Genomic DNA, 19472 nt, shown 5'->3' on the forward strand with positions numbered 1-19472 from the left:
TTTATCCCCCAAAGTCCCAAAGTCTGTGAGTATCTTTCAATCTGAAGTAAGTCTCTTGGAGGCAACATATGTAAGGGTCTTGTTTTCTTATCCATTGAGCCATTCCTAGGTTTTTAATCAGAGCATTTAATCCATTTACACTGAAAGTAATTCTTGATACATATGTAGTTATTGCCATTTTATTATTCACATTTTTTATCTTTTTTTTTTTTCATCTTAAAGAAGTCCCTGTAAGATTTCTTGTAGTTATGGTTTGGTAGTGATGAATTCCTTTAGCTTTTTCTTGTCTGGGAAGCTCTTTATCTTTATCTGTCCTTCAATTCTAAATGATAGCTTTGCTGCATAAGCTTGTAGGTCCTTGCTTTTCCTCACTTTGAGTATTTCCTGTCAATCCCTTGTGACCTGCAAAGTTTCTGTTGAGAAATCAGCTAATCGTCTTATGGGAGCTCCCTTGTAGGTAACCAATGGCTTTTCTCTTCCTGCTTTTAAGATTCTTTGTCTTTAACCTTTGGCATTTTAATTATGATGTGTCTTGGTGTGGGCCTGTTTGAGTTCATCTTGTTTGGGACTCTCTGTGCCTCCTGGACTCATATGTCTATTTCCTTCACCAAGTTAGGAAAGTTTTCAGTCATTATTTCTTCAAATAGGTTTTCAATTCCTTGCTCTCTCTTTTCTCCCTCTGGTACCCCTATGATATGTATGCTTGATGTTGTCCCAGAGTTGCATTATACTATCTTCAGTTTTTTGGATTCTTTTTGCTGGTCTGATTGGGTGTTTTCTGCTACCTTATCTTCAAAATCACTGATTTGATCCTCTGCTTCATCTAATCTACTGTTGATTCCCTCTAATGTAGTATTCACTTCAGTTATTATATTCTTTATTTCTGACAGGTTCTTTTTTATGTTTCCTATTTCCATTTTTATGTTTCCTATCTCTTTGTTGAAGTTCTCCCTGAGATCACTGAGCATCCTTATAACCAGTGTTTTGAACTCTGCATCTGGTAGATTGCTTGCCTCTTTTTTGTTTAGTTCTTTTTCTGGAGCTTTGTTCTGTTCTTTTATTTGGGAAACATTTCTTTGTCTCCCCATTTTGGCTGGCTCCCTGTGTTTGTTTCTATATATTAGGTAGAGTGGTCTTAGAAGAGTGGCCTTATGTAATAGGTGTCCTACGGGGCCCACTGGCGCAGTCTCCCTGGTCACCAGAGCTGGGTGCTCCAGGTGTGTCCCTTGTATAGGTTGTGTGTGCCCTCTTGTAGTCGAGCCTTGGTCACTCTTTGCACACCAGTGGGAAGGATTCACCCTCGGGCTGATTAGTCGTGAGTACTGGGCATGACTACAGTGGAGGAGCTGTTGTGCAGGGGCTGACCCTACAGAGCAAGATTCACTTTAGCAGGTCTCTGGTGCCTACCCACTCTGCCTTTTGGGTGTGTTGTCCTCAGAGACAGCCAGGTAATGCTTCAGCTTGGTCTGAAGCTGGCCTCTGGGCATGCTGGTTCCCAGGGTCTCCTGGGAGAGGCCTCACCTCAGGCCAAGTTCAGCCACAGCCTATGCCCTGCTAGGGCCACCTGGCATGAGCCGCAAAGCAATCCATAGATGGTAACCACCTGTGCTCAGATTGGAGATGCCTCAAGTGACCTAGCTGTGAACGAAGACCAGCTGTGGCTAGTGCCGGGCCTAGGGCTGCACAGCAAGACGTATGGGACATGCCAAAGCCAGCTGCTGCTTGTTTGGGTTTTGTGACCCTCTGAGAGAGTTTAGAAAAGTCCACAGCATGAGCAAAGACAGGCTGTTTGTAGGAAAAGCCACTGAAAGTGCCTTGGGTGTGCCCAAAAGTTGGGTGGTGCTGGTCTCCAGGAATCACCAGGTGTGGGGCAAATGAAGGGTGTTACCAGCTTGATGGAGACTCAGATATAGAAGCCAACTGTGTCTGCAAGCCGGGAGGTGTGAGGGCTCAACAAAGCGACAGTGGCTTCCACCAGCTCCTCCATCAGGGAGAAAGCTACCCTTCCAGCCCTCCCCTCGAAGCCAGACAACTCAGTTCCTCCCTGGTGCCTTTCAAGCTGCTGCCCCAGTGCTGGAGCTCAGAGTGAGTCCATCAGTGAGTATGTCTGTGTGCAGGCCCTTTAAGAGGAGTACCTGGGACTGCAGCCACCCTTGTCTCACTCAGCCACAATTTCCACTGGTTTTCACAGGCAGAGCTTATGGGGGCTTCTCTTCCCGGCACTGGAACCCTGGGCTGGGGAACATGGAATGGGGCTGGGACCCCTCAATCCTCCTGGGGGGACCTCCACAGCCAAGATAACACTCCTGAGTTTTAATGGTCACACATCGGTGTGAGACCAGCCCGTTCTGTGTCTCTGCCCATTCTATCAGTCTCAAGGTGGCTTCTTCTGTATGCCTGTAGTTGTAGGGCTTTGGTTCAGCTAGACTTTAGGTGATTGCCAATGATGGTTTTTCTGTAGTTCAGTAGTAATTTTGATGTGGTCATGAGAGGAAGTAAGCACAGTGTTTACCTACTCCTCCATCTTGACCAGAAATCTTCTATTCTCCACTTCTTCTTCTTTTTTTTTTTAATTGATCTTCTTATAACACCAATCCTTCTCAAACTTTTCCAAAAAATTAAGAGGGAACTCTTCCATACTCATTTTATGAGGCCAGCATTACTGATACCAAAGCCAGACAAACATCGGGCAAGAAAAGAAAACTACAGACCAATATCCCTTATAAGCATTGATGCAAAAATCCTCAACAAAATATTAGCAGACTGAATCCAGCAGCATATTAAAATGACTATACACCATGAACAAGTGGGACTTATTCTTGAAATGCAAGGATGGTTCAACATGTGAAATTGATCAATATAATACACTACATTAACAGAATGAAGGAAAAACACCCACATGATCATCCCAATTGATGCAGAAAAAGGATCTGACAAAATGCAACACCATTTCATAATAAAAAAACACTCAATGAACCACAACTAGAAGGAAATTACCTCTATATAATCAAAGCCACATGTGAAAAACACAAAACAAACATCATAATCAATGGTGAAAAGCTGAAGGCAAAGAAAATTGCTGTTGTTTTACACCACTAAATTTTGGGGTGATTTTTTTATGTAGTAATATAACCAAAATAGAGTGAATAAATTGAGGCTTCACCTGGGGCTTTTTACAGTGTATGACATGAGGTAGAAATTCAAGCTAATTCTTTTTTTTTTTTTTTAAAGATTTTATTGGGGAAGGGGAACAGGACTTTATTGGGGAACAGTGTGTACTTCCAGGATTTGTTTCCAAGTCAACTTGTTGTCCTTTCAATCTTAGTTGTGGAGGGCGCAGCTCAGCTCCAGGTCCAGTTGCCATTGCTAGTTGCCGGGGCACAGCCCACCATCCCTTGCGGGAGTTGAACCGACAACTTTGTGGTTGAGAGGATGCGCTCCAACAATCTGAGACATCTGGGAGCTCAGCGGCAGCTCAGCTCAAGGTGCCGTGTTCAATCTTAGTTGCAGTAAATGATAATCTTTCCCTTTATTTAGCAGTTCTTAAAACAATGAATTGTTCACTTGTATCTTCCAACAGTGATCAATGCATTTTTTGTATTATTATGAACTGGTATTGTCTTAAACATATTGACATGATACACAAATTACCCCATCTTTGGCCAGTAAGAGCCTCTTAAAGTTGGCTTCTAAGCCCTTTTGACAGGGCCTCAGTGGGCTTTGATAACCCTCTTTCTATTTGGTGTTGCAGGCTGCCCAGATATGGAGTCAGCCATTTCTCCAAGGAATCCTAGTTCCCTTTAGAGGGAAATAATATTTTAAGATCACAATCTGGGTACCAGCATGTTCATTTTTACTTATTGTTCATTGTATTTAGGCCTTGGAAATGGACAGAACTAGAAAATACTTTTTCCTAAGATAAATTCATCATGAGTTTATAATGATACTTCCAATTGAAATTCAGGGTTTATACTTAACTTCTATCTTCTGCATTTTCTTTTGCCAAGGCTAAGAATCCTGGTTCTCAGTGACACTGTGAATGATACTAGAATATCACATCATTAACTCATTTTCTTCACCCCACAACACACACATTCAACAAGCTCAGAATAACAATACCAAAACTACTACCAACAGTATGATGGCCATAAACAGTTTAAACATTTTTAAGGAGTTCTTTTTGTCCTTAGGGTATATCTCACTGGGATAAGCAATCAAATTACTATTTTAAACTTACTTGACATAGGTCCCCTCTGTGTGTCTTTGCCATTAACTTGATTCAGTTAGTTTCATTTGTTTTATTTTGCTTTCAATTTTTAACAGATTGTTTTTAAATCTGAATTTTGTTTTATAATTGTATAAAATATACAGTTGCTAAATCAAACCTGCAAACAAGTCTAGCTTCTACCCTCTCCTCTCCAGTCTATTTCCCCCTCCTCATATAGATAACCTTTCAAAAAATGTTATGACTTATCCTTACAAATTTTTAAAAATATAAGCAGTTCTTTTACATAAATAGCTTTTACAATGAGATCCATTTTACTTGCTCTCTCCCTTTATTTTTGTCTTGGTATATATTTTTTGGTATTCAGGAGCACCACCCCTGCAACCCATTTTGGATCCCCCTTACAAAGAAAGAGAACCTGACAGGGAGAAGAATCAGGTACAATTCTTGGGGATAATCAGGACTTCTTGTCCAGAAAGGATGGGTTAGGGGTCAGGGGAAAAAGCAGTCCCACTCAACTCTTAGCACCTTGTAGGTGGCTGATGGAGGTGGAAGGGTAGCTAAAGACTCTGTTCTCCGAAATACCCTATCTTCTCCTGCCAGACAATTAACTTGAGGTCCTCTAGATGGTCTGGTTTGTGTTTTGTTTTGTTTTGCTTTGACGACTGAGCTATTTGTAGAAACATAACATCAGGTTTGTGGAGAAATCTGAGAAATCACATTTTTGTTTTCCTGGCTGGTGGGGATTAAGGGACACTGGGTTGTTCTCCTCAACCCCAACCCACAACTGCCCAGGAACTACTTTGGCCCCTACCTGATTAGTGGTTCCACCGCCAAGTGGCAGTCTTAGGTGACCGCTACAGACTCCATGTGTGGGTAGGTAGGCCATGGCCTACTACACCACTGTATGTTTGATTCTTGCCAGAAGCTAGATTTGAGAGAAACCTAACTATGGTCTCAGTTGGAGGACCTCAAGGACTATACTATAAATAGGCCAGATACTCTACATAACCAGAAGGGTTATGACCCTGGAGCCCTTAACCTCATGAAACACAATCACATTGACCTTCAGATTCCTACTGTTTAGTTACCCTCTGGTCTTGTCTACTGTCTTCTCCTAGTTCTTGTTCTGCCCAGCCTTTGAAGATACTACCTCCTCTCTGTACTCAGAAACCAAATCCACTGACCCAAACAGTGAATCCAAGTATTATAAAGTGAGGTACTATATTCCTGGGGATGCCAATTCCAACACTGGTCACTTATGAGGGGAACAGGCTGGAGGACACCCATGGGAACTGGTCTACTGCCCCAAGCACTTTACTATCTCTAGGAATTGGCTAGCCCAAAAGGAGCAGTCTCTCCAGGGTTAGCAAGGCCCCAGATGTCAAAGCATCAGAAACAGAAAAAATAAAAAGGCATGATTAATATATTCCATAGGCCAGGGTTCAGAAATCTACTCAAGCAAGCATTTTTTTATTCACATATTATTTTCCTCTGCTGGTCTGTCGGAAACATTTTTTCAAACTATAATTGATTTGTCTTAATATCTTTAGCATTTAGCACAGTGCATTCTAGCCAATTATATGCAGCCAGAACCAGCTGGTTGGGATGGAGAGTAGCAGATGGTGACAAGAAAGCAATGGTGGTTGTTCTAGCAGTATTCTCCTTTTTCTGTCCACATGTAAATGCAAGACCCATCCTGGTTCTATCCTGGGCCATTTTCTCTTGTCACTGCTCACTGCCTCCTGACACAAGATTCTTTGTGACTATGGCCTCATTGTCATAATAAGCAGATAACTCTGTTCTCTGAATTCCCGACTCCAAGTTCATGTCTCCAGGTGGCCACAGGACTTTCCTCCTTGAGTAGCTCCCTGCTATTTAGAAATCAACATGCTCGAACTGAAAATCTGTTCCCCAAACCTCCTCCCACATTGTATTTCAGTTTGCGTCACCCTCATCCTCCCACATGTTTTACCTGGAACCCTGGAGTGCATCCTCTCCTCTACCTCTTTTATCCTATCAATCATTCTGTCCTATTGATTCCACCTTCTAAAGGTATAGTGAATGGATTTGTCTCACCATCTGCACTGCTAATACCCTGTACAAGTCACTATGCCCTCTCACCTGGATACAGTAACAACCTTCTAATTGGTCTCTCTCCCTTCAGTCTTCTCTGAAATGTAGACATACTTTTCTTTAAGTCACAGAATCAGGGCTTTCTCAGATCAGTCTTGATTTAAATTAATACAAATTTTAAACTTTTCTAATTTTAGAATCCTAAATTTGTTCTAAATACAGAATAGGACATGGATGGCTTTTCTAGGTACACTGCTGTATTTGTTGACTTGTTTCAACGAACATGCATTCCTATTGTATTTGCAAGGAAAACACAAGCTTACTAAATGGTGCACACTCAGGTCTAAGTGGCCTGAAAAGGAGACTGAGAAATTATTGCTGGAGAAAAGGAGAATGTTATTATGGACGCCAAGTCAAGAGAGGGGTTCGAAGAAGAGGGTGGTAAACAATATAAAGTGCGGCAAAAACATTCAAGTTGGATGAAAACTCAACAGCACCACAAATTTGCCAACTACAAAGACTTCGGTGACGATGGCAAATGTTCATTAAGGTGGAATCATGGGAGAAAATTCACTGCAGTGGGCTGTCAAATGAATGGAGTGTGAAGAGGGAGAGAAAATGAAATTCGGCTGTGAAGAAGAAGAGACAGATGTGGTGGCAGCTAGCAGAGAACATCTCTGACAGAATATTTTTAAGGGTAGGAGAGGTGAATGATTTAATGAACAGTTATACTGGTCAACATGCTAAAAGAAACAAAGGGGCGACACTGTGGTGTCTTACTGTCCCTTTAAAAGGTTTTAAACTTGTGGGAGAGGGCCTTCCTTCACTTCACGAGCAGCGGGGAAGACAATATGACATGTGACAAGAGTAGTGCTGTCAAGGGGCTGCAACAGCCAGGCCATCCGAGCGCAGCAGAGGGAGAAGAGCATGAGGCTGGAAGGTAACAGGGCTGCCACCAGGTCACCACGCCTGGAGCCAGAGCAGAAAGCATGACCTCTTGGACCGGGAAGGTTGGGGCCTCTATCTTCAGAAAAGCTGGACTTGAGGAATTTTTTTGTAAACCACTTTAATTATCAGTACTTAGGGATATTCCATACTCTTTTGATTGTGTGTCTTTTGTCTGTGACTCACAATAAGAAATATATTTTACATCGTGACCTAATCAAATATATGTAAGAAACAAAAAATTTCACAAAAGAATATATATTCTCACTATGCATAATAAATAAAAAGTCTAACAAAGTTTGTATTAAATATTATTCATATTTAAATATTTAATATTAAATATTTAGAGAAATTCCAAATAAACAATACAAAAACAAAAACTGGCAAAGTTTGGGACTTGAAAAATGTGAATCTCCTTCTTAGGTCCATACAACCTGCTTAGTATTTTCCCTGGAGACAACCAACAAACTTGGTTATAGGTAGTGCCAGTATTTGAACCAACTATTTTAAAGGTCAGTTATTTAATTATTTATACTAAGAGACTAGAAATAACCCAATATAAAATATAATCTAATGGAATATCCATTATAAGAGGAAACTGGTAGGATTAACTATGGTATACGAGTATACATACAATGGAATGCCATGCAGATATAAAAAGAAATGAGGACTACATTTATATATCGTTATGGAGTGATATTCCAGACATATCAGTAAATGAAAAAAAGCAACAAAAAAAAATATATGGTTTACTAGAGAGAAAGAAAAGTTAGAGGAAACAGGGACAGGAGCCAAAACTTTCTGAATATATTTTGTTTGATACATTTGTTTATGGAATCATGTAAACATTTTATAAAAACCAATCCCTAAAACTCAAAAGCAAAATGAAATAAATAAATCTAACTGTATATCAAGTTGATGGCATAACCAACATATAACAAATAACAAATATGTTTCAAATGAATTTTAAAATGCTATAATTTGACTGTATATTCTTAGTGAGTCAAATGCTACAATTTGACTGTATATACCCTATGGACAAAAAGAAACTGCAAAAAACCACTTAAACTGTTTTCAGTAATTATAATGTTTGTGTTTGTGTCAGAATTGTTATTCTAAGATTGTGATGTGTGTATTGTGGGTTAAAGCAAAAGTGATTATGTTGGTTTTTCAGTGTGAGGAAAAAAAGTAGAAATAGACTAAGATAGATGAGGTTAAATAAAAATCCTGTAATCCTGAATTCGAATGGGAAATAGCACTATGAACTCATGATGTATTTTACCATTTAAGAAAAGCATTTCCTAGCTATATTTATGGAAAAGGCCTAGAAACAAGGCCCAATCAAACATCAGTGACCCTACCCAGACTGTGGTATCCAAAATTCATACTTAAGGAAACTAGAGTTCTTCAGAGAAATGATCGATTCCATAGCTGGGGCAGGAAATATGTAAATTGAGCCTGAAATATGTCAGGAAATAAGAAAGCCATTAAAGCCTACTGAAGGTGTGTTAAAATGGCCCAAGAAACAATTTGAAGAGGCATCCACTGCCTCAAAATGGGACAATTGCCCCAAAATGCCCATAAGAATCATGCAATTATTTGAAATACCTGAAATACGTTCATAAGCTTATAATGATCCTTAAAAAAAAACAACAATGCTTATTAGTCACCTTTGGAAGATGGTAAGAAACCAAATCATTATTTTAAACTCTGGTAATTAAAAGGCGGAAAAAAGCAAGCATTTATGCTCATTTATGAATTGTGCATCAGGGTAAACAAAGAGTTGGTAAGAAATTTCTCTTTATAGAAGTATTACAGCTAATAAATGAATATTTATAATAATATTGCCATTTTGCAAACAATGAAATAATGGATCTCAGTATTGATCACCCCAACTACTAACATAAAATAGAGACAACCAGACATTATATATCTCCTGATAGAAATATACAACTGCTGTTTACATCTTGATCCTCCCCCTGAAAAAATCAAAGCTCAAACTGATCAAGCCTTCAGATCTACTGTGTTTCCCTGAAAATAAGACCTAGCTGGACAATCAGCTCTAATGCGTCTTTTGGAGCAAAAATTAATATAAGACCTGATATTATATTGTATTGTATTATATTATATTATATTATACCAGGTCTTATATTATAGTAAAATAAGACCACAGTTTTTGCTAACTATCTTTATGATGAACTCTAGTGTTTTCTATTCCATTATATTCTGGTAGATTCTATTTCATTTAAAAAAGAAAATGCTGGTTGAGAGCCAGTAACTGGATTGTATGACCTACTAATGGATTATGACCTGCAATTTGAAAAACACTGCCCTAGGCTGGATTATATCTACAATATTAAAATTATCCCCTTGCTAATGTTTAAATTCACATACTTCTTTGAGTCTCTACATCTTTCTTTTTTTTATTCTCCATGTATGTATTTTTTGATTTCCACTGCTCTTACAGTGACCTTTACAGATCAGGGATATCCTCTTCAGTCTTCCTTTTATCTAACACCTCATGGACAGGTTTTAAAGTCATACTTTTCCATGGGTCTCTAAAAGTTATAACTCATGAAGTCTTACCTTTGTTTTTAAAATTTAAACACCTGACAAAGAGATATCTTGAAAAGGTGTGGCTGGATATTGTTCTGATTACTCTATTGCTACATGATATCACCCCAAACTTGATGGCATAAAACCACAGTCATTTTATTATGCTTATGGATTCTGTGAGTCAGTAATTCGGAGTGGGCACAGGGGGTTTTCTTGTCTCTGCTCCACAATATCTGGGGCTTTGGTGAGAGCTGACTCATGTGGCTGGAAGATGAATCATCTGGGGGTTTCTTCATTCAGATGTCTGGTGCCTGGCTGAGATGACTTGAGGCTGGGCTTTGTGGGCTCTGTCAACTAGAGTGCTTACATGTGGCCTCTCCACATACCGTGTTTCCCCGAAAATAAGACTGAGCTGGACAATCAGCTCTAATGTGTTTTTTGGAGCAAAAATTAACATAAGACCTGGTATTACATTATATTACATTATATTATATTATATAACACTGGGTCTTATAGTAAAATAAGACTGGGTCTATACTAATTTTTGCCCCAAAAGATGCATTAGAGCTGATTGTCTGGCTAGGTCTTATTTTCAGGGAAACACAGTATATGAGATGCTTTGTGAACACAGAGGTGCCACCTAACCTAGGTTGGCATCTTAAAAAGTCTCCCAGAGAATAGTAGGAGGAAGGAGTACAGTAGCTTCTGGGGAGAATCTTTGAATTGAAGAGCAAAGTCTGAAAAAATATATTCAACATTATAAGACTGTTTTATATTTGGAGAAGTGAAAAAAACTATTGTTTTCTTAACTCAAACTACAAAAAGTAAATACAAAAGCACCCCAAATGGTAGAGATATTCAGAAGATAGATTATATATTCTATGGATCAGCAGTTCTCAAAGGAGAATAATCAGAGTCTTACAGGAAGGTTGGTATGAGATGTTTATACATTGAAGGATTCTGGGGCAGGGAGTGACAAAGGCAGATTTGTTTTTCTAAAGCACCTATAAATTCCTTCCTGAGTCATGATTTCTTATTTAATCCCTAGGAACGTGGTAACTGTGGGCTTATAAACCCTGGCTTGAGTTTTAGCTGGTATTGCTCCTGCCACAGTACATGCCCTTTTTCCTATGCTGACTTTCTCTTTCTCTTAGAGATTTCATGATTTGACCCAGGTAGTTGTGTTGTTTTGAAGCTGATCTTACTGAATTTTTACCTTTAAAATGTCACCATTTTCCTTTTTTGGTGAGTCTAACTGGAAACTAGGAAGTTTCCAGTTCTCAGTTTACTGGGAGGAAGCAAAAGGAAATAAAAAATAGTCTTAGGCTTGTCGCTTCCAGTACTTCATTTTGTCCCTTGTCCTGCATGACTCTGAACTGAGCAAGTAACCTCTCTGAGCTTCAGTTTCTTCACCTGAAACTTGGAACTAATAACATGCAATGTGTAAAATTGTTGTGGGGAGTCGAGAAAATGTTCTCTAAGAGCCTGAATCACAGTAGGTGTTCAATAATAGTAAACACTGCAGATATTGTCAGTGCATCACCCATAAGGCTTCAGCACACATCGTTCCCATATAACCAACAGCTTCTCACTGCAAGCACCTGTGCCTCTTTGCCTGAGGGCTTTCTCTAACCAGAGAAGTGTGATCAACCCTTGCTTGGGGCAGGTGGCAAATGCCAAGAAGTTAATGCCCCCAGGAGCAGCTCTTTTAACCAGTGATAAATGGGAGTTGGTATATTAAAACTCCTTCTTTCTTGCCCTCTGAGTGAGAAAAACTGAAGCCTGTTCTACATATTCTCTCTCAGCTCTGCAATCGATTGTGGCTCAGTTGTCTCCAGTGGCACCTTCTCACAAAGCACTTTGTATCGGCTTCTTTCCTGTCCTTGCTTCACTTTCACCACATTTCTGCCTGTGATCACCTCCCAAATAAACTGCTTGACCTTAAATCCTTGTCTCATGGTCTGCTCCTGGGGAACCCATCTGAAGACAGTAGCTACTATTCATTCATTCAATAATTATTGAGTGCAGACAACATGTCAGGCACTGTTTCTTATTATGTGCTCCATCTTCTTGTAAACCCCTATGCCTAGGATTTCTGGTTGCTTGAATTTTTAACAATTATATTATTAAAAAATTAAAGGAAAAATGTAAAGAAAAGTTTTTCCCATAATCTCACCAGGTTAGCACAAAAGCTGGTTTTACTTCTTCCTATTCCCTTCCATTCTTTATCCATGTACACACATGTTTTACAGTTGTAATTGTAGATACAATCTAGTAATCCAGGTTTTATTTTTCCACTTAGTTTCCTATCATACTCATATTCCCTACCATTCAAAATTAACATTCATGGTTGCATTATATTCCATTACCCCATTGTAGGATATTGAGATGGTTAATTTTATGTGTCAACTTTACTAGACCATGGAGTACCCAAATATTTGGTCAAACATTATTCTAAGTGTTAATGTGCTTGGATAAGATTAACATTTCAATGGTAGACTGAGTAATGCAGATTGCCCTCCCTAACGTGGGTGGGCCTCATCCAATTTGTTGAAAGCCTGCATAGGACAAAAAGGCTGACCCTACCTTAATAGGGAGAATTCTTCCTAACAGAGAGGCAGAGAGAATTCCTTCTGCCTGATTGCCTCCTAACAGGGACATTGGCTTTTTCCTGTCTTCAGATCCCAAACTGAATTGGCTCTTCCTGGGTCTCAAGCTTGCCGACTCACTCTGGACATCTTGGGACTTGTTATCTCCATAATTGTTTGAGCCAATTCCTTATAATAAATCTATTTAAATACACACACTATTGCTACCATTTCTCTTGAGAATCCTAATACAGACATGTAGGTTTTGATTTTTTCCAATTATGGCTAGCACTGTACATAAAGTCTTTATGCCCATAATCTATTCTTTTTGTTTTTAATTTTATTTATTTTAAATGAGCAACACATAAACATTGTTCAAATTGAACAGATTTTCCTTCCTCCACAATAAAACCGACTGTTACAAATTTCTTGTACACCCTTCAAGGAATAGACTATCCCTATATCACACAAATGGTAGCATACTAACCACACTATCCTGTGCGTTTTTCATTCAGTGATACACCTTGTTCTTCTTTCATGCCAGCGTGTGCTGCCTCAGTGCTTCTGACAAACTTGTTCCTTCAGCTCTTCTCGCTGCTATTTTTTGTGGCAATATCTTACCAGCAAAGGGGCTCTCTCTTTCTCCGGCAGACAAACCAGTGTCTTCCTTCTCTCCTCATTCACTTAGTCCCTCTTTTAGCCACTTGACAATTTGAGCCACTTGAGCATTTACTATGTGCTGAGCACTGTGCAAAGCCATGGCATAGAATGGTGAGCAAAACAGGCCTTGTCCCTGCCCTCATGGAGCTCATTCTAGGGAAACAGAATCATTCAACCAGAAATTTCAGTGAGGCCAGGTGAGTGAAGTGATAAAGGACATTTGTGATACAATGGACCACCACACAGGGGAGAGAACCTGGCCTAGAAAGGCTTTTAAAAGAAAATGTCACTTTGCTGAGACCTGAAGAATAAGGAGAAGTTAGCCAGGTGAAAGGACTGTGGGAAAGGTGTCCCTGGCAGATAATGAGACAGAGAGATTGCAGGAGAGGGAGACTGGAGGGAAGAAGAACAAGCTTAATATGGAGAAAGCTTAGTGGGCTGGAGGTAGGAGGCCAGCAAAGTTGGCAGGGCAAGGCTATGGAGGGCTCATGAATTTTGTCTTGGGAGCAAAGGGAAACCACTGAAGGGTCTGCTTTTTGTTATTTCCTTCAGTTTTGTGTTTATCTGTTCATCTGCTTCTGTCTTTTAGGTATTTGGATACTTTTTATCTATTTATTTATTGTTTTTTGCATTATTGTTAGTGTTTGTTCTAGGAATTACAGTAGGCATACTTAACTTTTAACAACATAATTTAGAGTTCAGTTGTATCACTTTATGTAAAAGGTAGAATCTTTAAACCACATAGGTCCATTTACCTAGTCACCCCATCATCCTTTGTACAATACTTGTCATATGTATAACTTCTGTATACATTATAACTACCACTAGAAATTATTATAATTTTGTTTCAAACAGTCTTATTTATGTTAAATAAAGAAGGAAAATAGTCTTTTATATTTATGAAAATATTTACCATTTCTAATGCTCTTCATTCCTTCCTAAAGATGAGTTTCCATCTCAGTAGCATTTCCCTTCAGCTTGAAGAAGTTCCTTTAGTACTTTTAGTAGTGTAGCCCTGCTGGTAAAAAAAAATTATCTTAGGTTTTTTAAATCTGGAAAAGTCATCTTTTCATTTTTATTATTGAAGGATATTTTTGCTGAATATATAATTTTGGGTTGAAAATATTTTTTAACACTTAAAAAGTGTTTCCACTATGAATAATTATATACCAACAAATTAGATAAGCTAGAAGAAATGCATAAACTCCCAGAAACACACAAGCTACCAACACTGAATCTTGAAGAAGGAGAAAATCTGAACAGACTGATTACTAGTAAGGAGATTGCTCAGTAATCAAAAATGTTTCGACAAACAAAAGTCCAGGACCAGAAGGCTTCACTGGTAAATTCTACCAAACATTTAAGGAATTAATATCAATCCTTCTCAAACTCTTCCAAAAAAATAGAGAAGGAAACATTTCCAAACTCATTTTATGAGGCTACCATTACCCTGATACCAAAACCAAAACCAGACAAGGACACTATAAAAAAAGAAAATTATAGGCCAATATGCCTGACAAACATAGATGCAAAAATCCTCAACAAAAATATAAGCAAAATGAATTAAACAACAATTAAATGATCATTTATGATGATCTGGGATTGATTCTTGGGATTCAAGGATGGTTCAATATTCACAAATCAAGAAAACGTGATACTCCTCATTGACAAAATGAAGGATAAAAATCATATGATCATCTTGATAAATGCAAAAAAAAAGCATTTGACAAAATTCAGTATCCATTTATAATAAAAACTCTACATGATATAATGGATGTCTACATGACATTCATTATATGAGAAAAAAAGTGGGTACAGAGGAAATGTATTTCAACATAATAAAGCCCATATATGACAAGCCTGCAGTTAACATCATACTCAATGGTAGAAAACTGAAAGCTTTTCCTCTAAGATCAGGAATAAGACAAAGATGCCCATTTGCACCACTATTATTCAACATAGTACTAGTCAGAGCAATTAAGCAAAAAAACAAAATAAAAGAAATCCAAATTGGAAAGGAAGAGGTAAAATGGTCTCTATTTTCAGATGACATGATACTATATGTAGAAAACCCTAAGGACTCCATCAAAAAAAACCTCTTAAACAGATTCAGTAAATTTGCAGAATACAAAATCAATATGCAAAAATCAGTTGTATTTCTATACACTAGTAATGAACTATCAGACAGAGAAATTAAGAAAACAATCCCATTTATAACTGCACAAAATGAGTAAAATACCTAGGAATAAATTTAACGAAGGAGGTAAAACTTATACTCTGAAAACTATAAGACACTGATGAAAGAAATTGAAGAAGACACAAATAAATGGAAAGATATTCCATTCTCATGAATTGCAACAATTATTATTGTTAAAATGTCCATATTACCCAAAGCAATCTACAGATTCATACAATCCCTACCAAAATTCCAATGGCATATTTCACAGAAATAGAACAAACAATTTTAAAGTTTGTATGGAACCACAAAAGACCCTGAATAGCTAAAGAAATATTGAGAAAAAGAACAAAGCTGGAGGCATCACACTCCTGATTTCAAATTATATTGCAAAGCTATAATAATAAAAAATGCATGGCACTAACATAAAACAGACTCATAAATCAATGAAACAGAATAGAGAGCAAAGTAATAGACCCATGCACATATGTTCATTGAGCTCATAACAAAGGGACCAAGAATACATATTAGATAAAGGATAGTCTTTCAATAAATTGTGTTGGGAAAACTAGAGAGCCACATACAAAAGAATGAAACTAGACCCCATGCTACACCATACACAAAAATTAACTTAAAATTGGTTAAAGGCTTGAATGTAAGACCTGAACCATAAAACTATGTTCTCTAAGAACATACAAGGTTAGCTCCTTGACATTGGTCTTGACAATGGATTTTTGGATTTGACACCAAAAGCAAGACAGAAAGCAAAATTAAATACTAAATAAATAAATAAATACATGATAAATTACAGTGGGACTACATCAAACTAAAAAGTTTCTGCACAACAAAGGAAATTAATTATCAACAAAATGAAAAGGCAACCTACAGAATGGGAGAAAGCATTTGTAAATCATATATCTGAAAAGGGGTTAATATCCAAAATATAAAAAGAACTCATTCAGCTCAATAGCAAAAAAAAAAAAACTAATATCTAATTTTAAAATGGGCAGAGGAACTGAACAGATATTTTACCAAAAAAGATATACAAATAGCCAACAGGTACATGAAAAGATGTTCAACATCACTAATCATCAGGGAAATGCAAATCAAAACCACAATGAGATATCACCTCATACTTATTAGAATGGCTATTATCAAAAAGAAAAGAAATAACAAGTGTTGGACAGGATGTGGAGAAAAGGGAACCCTTGTGGATTGTTGGTGGGAATGTAAATTGGTGCAACCACCATGAAAAAGTTCCTCGAAAAATTAAAAATAAAACTACCATATGATCCAGCAATTCCACTCTGGATATTTACCTGAAGGAAACAAAATCACTATCTTGAAAAGATATCTGCACTCCCATGTTCACTGCAGCATTATTTACAATATCCAAGACATAAAATAACCCAAGAATCCAGTGATGGATGAATGGATAAAGAAAAAGTGAGATAGAGATATACAGATATATATATATATATATATATATATATATATATATATATATATATATGTATATGTATATATATATATATAAATGGGATATATATGTATATACATGCCTGCATATTCAATTAATATGTATACGTATGAGGTCAGACAATTAAGTTCTCGAACTCATCCTAGAAAAAGTGCTACATACCTCATTGCTGAATATCACTACGGTCACCTTCGAAGTACTCCCCTTGGGAAGCTATGCACTGACACCAATGCCTAGTCCACCCTTCAAAGCAATTTTAGAACTCTTTTTCTGGAATGGCCATCAGAGCTGTTGTTGCATTACCCTTGATGTCCTGAATGTCATCAAAAGGTCTTCCTTTCAATATTTCCTTTATCTTCGGGTAAATAAGTCATTGGGGGCCAGATCAGGTGAGCAGGGAGGGTGTTACAATAGTTATTTGTTTACTGGCTAAAAACTCCCTCGTAGACAGTGCCATGAGCTGGTGCATTGTCATGATGCAAGAGCAATGAATTGTTAGTGAAAAGTTCAGGCCGTCTTTTTCATGTAGCCTTTTCAAGTACTTCCAAATAGTAAACTTGTTTAACTGTTTGTCCAATTGCTACAAATTCATAATGAATAATCCCTCTGATATCAAAAAAGGTTAGCAACATCGTTGCAACAAGTTCACGAGTTTGTCAGACCTGTATATTTCAGTTCTAGAATTTCCATTGAGTTCCCTTTTTATAGTCTCTCCACTTACTGTATAATGTTCCTTTTTTCCCTGAATGTTGACTCCTTTCAAGAGTCTACCTGCATTTGATTACTTTGAAATGTTTTCAGGTTTTATGCTTTTGTATTTTGTACAATTCATAGTAATCTGTGGGAACACTGAATCTGACAGCTCACTGAATCTAATCAGCCAGTTGCCTTATTGTCTATTCTTGCTTTGAATCATATGCTTTGGATAAATTTTTAGGATTGGGACTTATGAAAGAAGGTATACGTATTTTATGTTTCATAGTATGCTTGCTAATAAATTTTTTTAATCAAATATTCATGAATATTTAGAGAATTTCATTTACATTTATTTCTTGTTTCATTGTTTTGATTGAAGTTTCTTTAATTTTTTAGCATGTTTAGTTTGAATACAGATTCATATTTTTTAAAAAACATAGTATTAACATTTTTTTTAAGATGATGGAAGGTAGAACATGGGAAAAAAATGTTTCTATCTGAATTTTCATCCTAAATAAGTGGATGCCCTGGGACGTGGGACCATCGAAGAGAATATTCTGTACCTATTAAAAACTAAATTATAGAAGAATGTATTTAATGATTTGGAAACTAGTTCATGGTATACTGCAAAATATAGTTAATTAAAAGAAGTATGATCTCATTTTTGCCAGGAATAAAAAAGGTGGAGGTCGGTATAAATGTGGACCAGTGGTTGGCTTCCAAGAGTATAGTTTACAGACTGAATACTACTACTTCAGAGCCCACACAAGGTGCCCACAGTGCGTGGTCTCAGGGCCTTCCAGCTCCAACCTCACATTTGTGGAGCCTAGAACTTTCTATCCGTTACATTCACATCTGTGCGATGGCCTCATGACGAGCAGAATGCATTTCCATGTCCCCACAGAAAAGAACTTCCGTTTGAACTCTGGAGACCAGCCTATTTCTTCTTTTTTCCTCGTCATTCATCCCTGCTCTAGGTCTGGCTCACAGCAACTGTTTTTTCCAACCCTATGCTTGAGAGATGCAGGATTTCTGTTCCTTTTTCTCCCAGAATTCCATGTATTTCTATGTGAATTTCTCACTCCTTACTGGAGACTAACTCTCATACCAAGCAATGAGGTATTTTGTATTAAATAAAAGGCCTCATTATACACTTTTCCCAGATGATGAGAACCTGTAGACCTACAACACTGGCATAACCAAATTTGGACTCTTACTGACATATCAAGAGATTCAGTTTTGTTACTTAATATCTTTTTGTGTCATAGCAATCAGCCGTAGTAATTCTATATAAAACATAACAATCAATGACCTAAAACCATAATCATTTATTTTTCACTAAGTATCTTCAGATTGGCTGAGATTTAAATTTTAAGCAGCAGGTTGGGTCTATGTTTCCTTCACGTATTTCTCATCTCCCTTGGACCAGAGGTTACTCGAAGCATATAATTCTCATGGCAAAAGGCAGGAGGGGTGTAAAAGAAAAGCCCCGATTGTGCTAGTCCATGTTAAGTACTCCCTTTCACTATTTTCACTCTCAACTCATTGGCCAAAGCAAATCACATGGACAAGCCCAGAATCAAAGTGCATGGAATACATGAGGCCACAGCAAGGGTGTGAATGTAAAATATTTCTACAGGGCAGTGAATAATTGGGACCAATAATTCAACCCACCACACTAAAGTAACATACCATATTTGTTTTTCTTTTACAATTTAAGTAAAGTCATCAGCTGGTAGAGCACAGACTTTATAGTCAAGTAGACCTCGGTTTGAATATTTATTCCTGCACTTTGCTGGCTATGAGAAGTCTGGCAAATTACCTCACCTCTCTGAATCATGGTTCCTAATGGTTCCCCATAAATCATCCACAATTCCATCACCTAGATTTAAATCCTGTAATAGTTTGGGGTGTTTATTTTTTCTAAGCATAAATTAATTCCTCTACCCCCCACATTTGGAATAATGCAATGTTTTTTAAAAAAAATTCTAACTTCTAAATAGCATTTCCTCATATACGGTAGTAAAAATTTTTTGAAAGAAGAAATTTTTTTTTTGCTCCCTTCTTCAA

General features: G+C 37.6%; 1 long non-coding RNA gene across 2 annotated transcripts in view; it reads right to left on the reverse strand.

Annotated features, from left to right (window-relative positions):
* LOC117034205 (uncharacterized) overlaps positions 1-19472 on the reverse strand; it is a 60935-nt gene that overhangs the window by 25494 nt on the left and 15969 nt on the right. For both annotated transcript variants that reach the window (XR_004425030.1, XR_004425028.1), the window contains exon 2: positions 13964-14065. This is a non-coding gene — a long non-coding RNA (uncharacterized LOC117034205). The remainder of the gene's footprint in view (positions 1-13963; positions 14066-19472) is intronic.

The sequence above is a fragment of the Rhinolophus ferrumequinum genome, chromosome 2 (genome assembly GCF_004115265.2).
Source record: "Rhinolophus ferrumequinum isolate MPI-CBG mRhiFer1 chromosome 2, mRhiFer1_v1.p, whole genome shotgun sequence".
Lineage (NCBI taxonomy): Eukaryota > Metazoa > Chordata > Mammalia > Chiroptera > Rhinolophidae > Rhinolophus > Rhinolophus ferrumequinum.